The sequence below is a fragment of the Marmota monax genome, unplaced genomic scaffold (assembly GCF_021218885.2).
Source record: "Marmota monax isolate L192 unplaced genomic scaffold, Marmota_monax_Labrador192_F-V1.1 WCK01_AAM20220418_F8-fsc00502, whole genome shotgun sequence".
Lineage (NCBI taxonomy): Eukaryota > Metazoa > Chordata > Mammalia > Rodentia > Sciuridae > Marmota > Marmota monax.
In genome coordinates this window covers 347,760-355,234 of record NW_026693639.1, presented here as the reverse complement: position 1 = coordinate 355,234, position 7,475 = coordinate 347,760, and the positions used below count along the sequence as shown (strand labels likewise).

At 39.5% G+C, this 7,475-nt stretch overlaps 1 long non-coding RNA gene across 1 annotated transcript in view; it reads left to right on the top strand.

Moving 5' to 3' along the window:
* Positions 1–201: 201 nt before the first annotated feature.
* Positions 202–7,475, top strand: part of LOC131424753 (uncharacterized) — a 31,793-nt gene continuing 24,519 nt past the window's right edge. The window contains exons 1-3 of the long non-coding RNA XR_009228255.1: positions 202–909; positions 6,288–6,525; positions 6,649–6,767. This is a non-coding gene — a long non-coding RNA (uncharacterized LOC131424753). The remainder of the gene's footprint in view (positions 910–6,287; positions 6,526–6,648; positions 6,768–7,475) is intronic.

Sequence of the window (7,475 nt, the reverse complement as noted above, 5' to 3'; positions counted from 1 at the left end):
GAGAAGCAGTCTAGAAAGACTTCAAGGTGGAAGAAGGCATTTAACCCTATCTTCAAAGGATAACTTGGTTTTAGTTTTGACAGGAAATATGGGGAGGGGATGGATGAGATAGCAATTATCCACCTGCAGGTGTCCATCTCTTATATTGTCAGGGTAGACAACTGGTCTCCTCAAGAACACAATGTAACCAGGCTTCCCAGCTGTCAGTCAATGGTTTTGATGAGAGACTTGCATAGTTTCCTTGCCATCTGCTCTTGCCACAGCTGCTAATATGAACATTCCTTCCCAAAGAAGAAACAGTTATATTTCATAGCTGGTTGGTGAGAAGGGTATGAATGGGAATATTAGACACTGGACATCCAGCAACAGAAAGATAGCTTGTAGCTATAGAACATTGGTGGCATAGGTCTGGCAGGGAGTTTTGATGCTTATCCTATTACTCTGAGCCACAACCTTTAATAACCTTTCTGCATATCTAGTTTAGTAAGAGCTGATATCCATGTCTGTTTCCTGTGTCTTTTAAAACTGCTGCTTAGTGATTTTTCATGCCCAGATCTGATGACATGTGGGGAACAATATTATCTTTCACTAGGTTGAATTGGAACATGTGGATACTTTGTCAGGACCTTGCAAACAGGAAGGGCTATAGGTCATGAGTATTATATCACCTTTACTTCTCACTTAACCTACTGTGTGTATCTAGAGGCACTTCTCAGCTTGTGTAGCCACTGAGAGAGAGGGGTCAGCACCACAAAGGACACCGACACCACTGGCTTGTGTCTGTTTTCAGAGTCAACATTACTCAGTCACAGTTCCCATTCTCTGAATGAATACCTCATGGTTGACATGGAGCCCTGCAGCCCATTTCCTTCTCCCATTGAGAGGAAGAGGAACTTTCCCTGGGTGAGGGTAAGTCAGTCACTTCATTCTAGAAGTCTGCTTCTGAGGAACAAAGTAGCACCAATTCTATGTATGCTGGGAAATGGGTTGGGTCAGGGCCACAGTGAGCCATAAACTATGTTTTAGTAAATATATTTTTTTGCAGCCAGAAATCAGTTTCTCCTGGAAATTTCAGTAGAACGAATTATTTCTAAGATGACATGGCAAAGCAGTAATGTTGTTAAGACATGTCCTGTTCAATATGGTAACCACTAGCCATAGTGGCTATTTAAAATTAAGTTTAAATCCATTAAAGTTTGAATTCTAATTCCTCAATCACACTAACCAGATTCCAGTCCCTAATGGCCTCATGTGGCTGATGGCTGCCATATTGGAATCTGAGACTGAGAACATTTCCATTATTACAGAATGTCCTGTTGGAAAGTGATGTTTTTATTACATCATAATTAAGTTGGTGGTTATAAAAAATTCTCCACTTTCTTGGCATGGTGTCAACATGCCTGTTATTCCTATTACTTGGGAGGCTGAAGTAGGAGGACAGCAAGTTAAAGGCCTTCCACAGCAACTTAGTGAGAACCTGCCTCAAAATAAAAAGAAAAAAATTAAAAGGAATGAGGATGTAGCTCGGTAGTAGAGCACTCCTGGGTTCAATGCTCAGGACAAAAAAAAAGTATCTCTACACTGATTATCCTCTATCTGCCTCAGCATTTCCCCACCCTCTTTGTTTCCTTTTCTATAGGTATTTTATTTTGATATAGCTATAGTATAGTGTCCATTTCAACGCAAAAGTTATATATGTACTTTTTAAGACAATGTGGAGGTTTTTATAGGGTTTGAATGAAAGGACTTACTTCAGGGAAGCATCTTACCACAATGCTTGCTGCATATCTAGTTTAGTAAGAGCTGATACCCATGTCTGTTTCCTGTGTCTTTTAAAACTGCTGCTTCGTGATTTTTCATGCCCAGACCTGATAACACTAGGGAACAATATTATCTTTCACTAGGTTGAATTGGAACATGTGGATAATTTGTCAGGTACTTGCAAAAGGAAGGGCTTCCAGTACCCTACTCTGAAAGCTGTGGCTGTGTGGCCTCAAATTTTTTATCAGAGAAACCATGAAGGACCCTGCATCCTCCTACATATATAAATGGGCTGGGGGGATTCCCAGAAACCAGCCTTGTGTCAATTGATCAGAACGTCCCCTCTGCATCCAGCCCAAATGGCTATAGACCTACCTTTATGGATCAACCTGAAATAATGTCATTAGCATATGCTGCACCAGGCTTTCTTCCACAAGGATGACACAGGGTCCTAGGAGAGGAGAGAGAAGGGAAAGAGGGATGATGAGATCCTGCCACAATATTTCAGTTTGGGTGTCTTGAAGAACATCTACTGAATACTTGCTATCAACCCACTAACAAAAATGCAAGAAGAAAGAACCTCATGCTGATGGAGCATATCCAAAATTCAGGAAATCCTAGCTTCTGCTCTCTAAGGACAATTGTTTGGTAATTGTTTCACTTTTCTTCTCCTGAAGTTTCTTGTTTTGTTTTTTGGTATCAGGGATTGAACCCAGAGGTACTTAACCACTGAGCTGCATCTCAAAATATTTTGAGGCAGGGGCTCAATAAATTGCTGAGTCTGGCTTTGAACTTGCAATCCTCCTGCCTCAGCCTCCTGAGTCACTGTGATTACAGGCATGTGCTATGGGCTTGCTCTGCTGCAGTTTCTTAGAACATGATATGAGTGTTTGCTTGTCTAGCTGCTGAGCAGAATGCTTTCCCCATGAAAAAATGTTTGGGTAGTCACAGCTGGTCACACTATGATTTGGCTCAAATCCCAGCCCTCAAGAACTAACTAGAGTACATCCTAGTAACTGACATATTTTTTTCACCCTAGGCAAATCTTTTAAAACAATCAAATAATACTTAAGTGCAGCAGACAAATGCCAACCTGAGCAGAAATAATGATTTGGAAAGCTCCACTACTGAATTGTTTCCACCAATAAGAGACAAGCATACTACATACAGATGGGGAAGAAATGATTTATTAGAAATAATTCCAGAGTGAGCCATTCCTTCCCTAAAATTAGAAGAGTGTTTGTTCACAGATGGCAGTGAGCATCCTGTGGAAACTCTGCTTCCCTGCAATCTGGCTCAAAGAATTCTGTTTTCTATGCACACTTAGTTCCTAACCTTCTCACCACCATATATATATATATATATATATATATATATATATATATCCCCACTATATGCCACTAGGACCTGGAAAATGGAAGTTTCTAATGGAATAATGTGAAGAGTACAGAGGAAAACTTGCCCAGCCTCCTATGACATCCTGAAGGTTCCCAAAGCAGCTTTCATATTCCCCATAATATAACCTTTCAAGGAAAAGGTGTTCTAAAAGTGTTTTTATATTGTAGTGTGAGTTAGTTGCTGCTGTCTCTCACAAGGGTATTTATATTCCAAGTAATATTATGAACTGGAAAGTTCTCTCCTATGGAAAAAATTCTTGACTTAAGGCTGAGGTGAGGGTGATCTTTTTGGGACAGAGGACCTGACATCTTACACTTCCCAGTATGTAGATTTTTAATGATGAAACCAAATAAAACTAAGAAAATGCATGTTTATATTCATGGAGCCAAGTAACTTCAGCTTATTAATAAGAATTGGAGATTTGCCTCACCAAATGACAGTGACACAGCACTACCAAACAACGTGGCAAGGGCTAAGACTGTGACTCTTGTTGACTCTTGTGGGTTTACTGAGTGTCAGACCAAAAGCTTGTGAAATGGCATGTCACCACCATGATATTTTTTATCATTTTCATGTAAAATTTCCATTGTACTGGCTTTATAATGTTCACAACAAATACAGTTCTACACATATCTAATTTAAAAATAAATATGCAGCTTTTACTATGTACTAGCACTTTTTATTCCCCAAATCAGACCTAGATACAACTACTCTAGCTCTTACAGATGAGTCTAAATGAGGAAAAGGTGGAGTGTGTGTTTCTTAAACTTTGAGATTCCTGTTTGTGCCAAAGTTCTAGATTCATAACATAGATGTTTGAGCTCTCTGCTCTAGTTATGGTGGTGACATAACTAAGTCCCCAGTTTACATTTTGGCTGGATTCCCCTTGAGTGAACAAGGGTACAACATTAGTGGGGATTCTGTGGAGTGAGGTGAATCTTAAGAGTAGTTTTGATTTACATTTCTCTAATTACTAGAGATGTTGAACATTTTTCAAATATTTGTTGCTTGATTGTATTTCTTCTTCTGTGAAGTGTCTCTTGGGTTCCTTAGCCCATTTATCAAAGACTTAGGCATTAGAATAGAGATCCAGCACCTAATAGAAAAAAAATGTAGGCCCAAATCTTCATTGTCAGCCTAGGAACTGACTTCCTCAACTAGAATCCTAAAGTGCAAGAAATAAAATCAAGAATCAATAAATGGATTACTCATACATTGCTGGTGGGGCTGCAAATTGGTGCAACAACTATGGAAAGCAGTATGGATATTCCTTGGAAAACCTGTAATGGAACCACCATTTGACCTAGTTATCCCACTCCTCAGTCTATACTCAAAGGATTTAAAATCAAGATACTACAGTGATGCAGCCACATCAATGTTTATAGCAGCTCAGTTCACAATAGCCAAGCTATGGAACCAACCTAGATGTCTTTCAACAGATGAATGGATAAAGAAAGTGTTGTATATATACACAATGGAATATTACTCAGCCATATAGAAGAATGAAATTATGGCATTTGCGAGTAAATGGATGGAACTAGAGATTATTATATTGCGTGAAATAAGCCAATCCCCCAAAACCTGCTGAATGTTCTCTCTGATATGTGGATGAGAGGATGGAAGGGGAAGAATAGAAGAATATGAGTCTATTGGATTAGACAAAGGAGAATGAAGGGAGGGGGAGTAGGAAGGGGAAAAGGAAGGACAGTAGAATTAACTGTCATTAACATAACTTTCCTATCCTTGTATTTGAATACATCACCAGGGTAACTCCACATCATATACAGTCACAAGAATGGGATCCTGTGTATGTATGTCAAAATATGCCTATTGTCACATATATATAAAAAGAACAAATAAAAAATACATTTAATTGTTTAACCAAGTATTTTACATACTAATTTGACTGTAGATCTTATGTTAAACAACTTTTATTATCCCAAGGGACATACTGTGATCTGCTCACTTGGCCCTAACCATCTCAGCCTCCTTACTCACTTTTATTAATAATTCAGGATTTCAAAGTTTGCATTGGAGGAAGTATGTTCCAGATTATTAGAGAACTGTTCTTATTAATACATGCACACAGTAACACAGAAAACAGACCTATAAACAGAATATTAAAATAAAATAGAGTAAATGCATAAAGACCAGGGACCATAGATAATCTTACTCTACTGAGATAATTCTCCCCCAAATCGCTAACAGAAGTTGTACAAATGTACAGGTCCCTATTTCACAGTCAGGGAAGACTATACTAGGAGGATTCCCCATGAGTGCTAAAATGAGTCTCACCTCACCCAAGTGTTACCTCTTGAAGTTAGTGAAGGCTAATTGTTCCCACTGGTCCAGCCAGGGCCTAAAGTTGAGCTGGGTCAGTGTTGTCTACATCAATCCTGAATTCCCATCTGATGGCTCAATAAAGGATAAAGCTTTGAGGGATGAGGAATCTGTCATCCAGCACACATGTATTATCCTCCAGGATCGCTTCCTAGAGTGGATTCCTTGTTCTTAACCCTAAATGTGAAGGAGGAATTCGAGCAAAGAACATCTTCCATGTAAAGCTCTAGGCTCTGCACTGTCTCATTCCTCCTAAGGAGCTGCGTCTCTCTGCATGCAAGATCTGCTTTCTAGATCTGTTTATGGTAACCAAGCTGCAGGAGAAATTAATAGATTCCACACCATGGGGTACAGTGTTATGGGGTGAATTTTTCAAAGGACAATACTGCCCCCCAGTGGAACACTCACAAAACCGCGACGTTTCTAATTAGGTGAATAGAGGCCGCTCTTCACCTTTACTTGTTTGGGAGTCGCCAGGAAGGAAACCGGGAAGCAGGGTAGAGAATCTTTTTTACCATTGTAGGATCCTGAGAAAAAGGAATGGACCAGCAGTTCTTGCTAACCTCTCAATGTGAAAACAGCCCCTGATTAAATCCACATTCCAGGTCCTTGCCAAGGAGGTTCTGATTTTGCAGAGTGAGATACTGGGGTGAGATATTGGGGTGTTCCGTGTTTCTACCCAGCGTCATTGGGATCATTTGGTAAACGGGGACACTCTGGGCTGGGAAGCGGCTCCTTGCTTCCTTAGGAGCACCCAGATGTCGCCCCTTTGCTCTACGTTTATGCAGCCTCTGCGGCAGCGCCTCAATGCAGCCACTGCGGACCCGCCCACTCGCAGCGGATCTGCCACGCCCCCCTCAGTTTCCATGACGACCTGACCCTGCACCTTCCCTAAGCCGCCAAGATTTCCAGGACTTGGGGCCAGGCTGGCTTCAGCATCCTTGGCGTCGATGAGAGAGTTGCTCCTGCCCTGGCAACCACAGCTAGATCTGGAATTGGGGATTTTCGTTCAGGGCAGGTTAAGAGGTAACTTTATTATTAATATCTGTTTAAATATTTTGCTTATTAGTTTGAGTACTTGTTGAGATTTAATGGTTTTGTTTCTGACATGTCCTATTGGTACCTTTTTTTCTATTATTTTACCTTCAGCTTCAATTGTTTTGGATAGAGAGATTGATCCCTGGCTAAGAGAAGACGAAAGGTCTACCCGTCCAGCAATTTACCTTTGCTCTGTGATCTATCTTCCTATGGGGGACAAGGGCACTCAGGTATGTAGCATATGTCATTAGCCACAATAAGGAGGTCCCCAGTTGTGGACAACCAGAGACATGAAAAATTGTGCTCTATTTGTGTAATATGAATTGAATTGCATTCTGCTGTCACATATAACAAATAGAATGAATTTTAAAAATATAAGAAAAGAACAGTTAAAAAAAAAGGAAATGTGAGTCAAGTGAGAAAAAAATATTTTATCTGCTTGACATTTGCTAAAAGGAATCTAACATTTTCCTCCTGAATGATAAATGACTCAGATACTTCTAAATACTTATATTTCTAGATTTTTATATTCTGACTGCTCTGCTGATGACAATGTAACTGATTAATTGAAACCAAGGTATTAATGTGTTTTTTTAAGTGCTTACACTAATTCTGATAGTTTTTAAATTAAATACGCTTAGTGAAGATGTTTTAATGAAATTACTCTTAAATTGGAATTTTATAAGTTGAATCGCAGATTTCCTTTGCTTTAGAGTGATATTTGGTTGTTAAATAACTGTGATGGTATATGGGAAAATGCAGTTTTAATGATCTAGTCAAAGGGAAATTTATTTCTGTAAACAAATTGCATTTGAGGTGGAATCAGTGACAGGGGATTAGTTTGAGTTCACCTGCTGGTTGTCAAAGATTCTGGCTTTTGTAAATTTTCATGGCAAAATTTGAAGCTAATAACTAACTCCCTGCGTTAGTTAGACAGG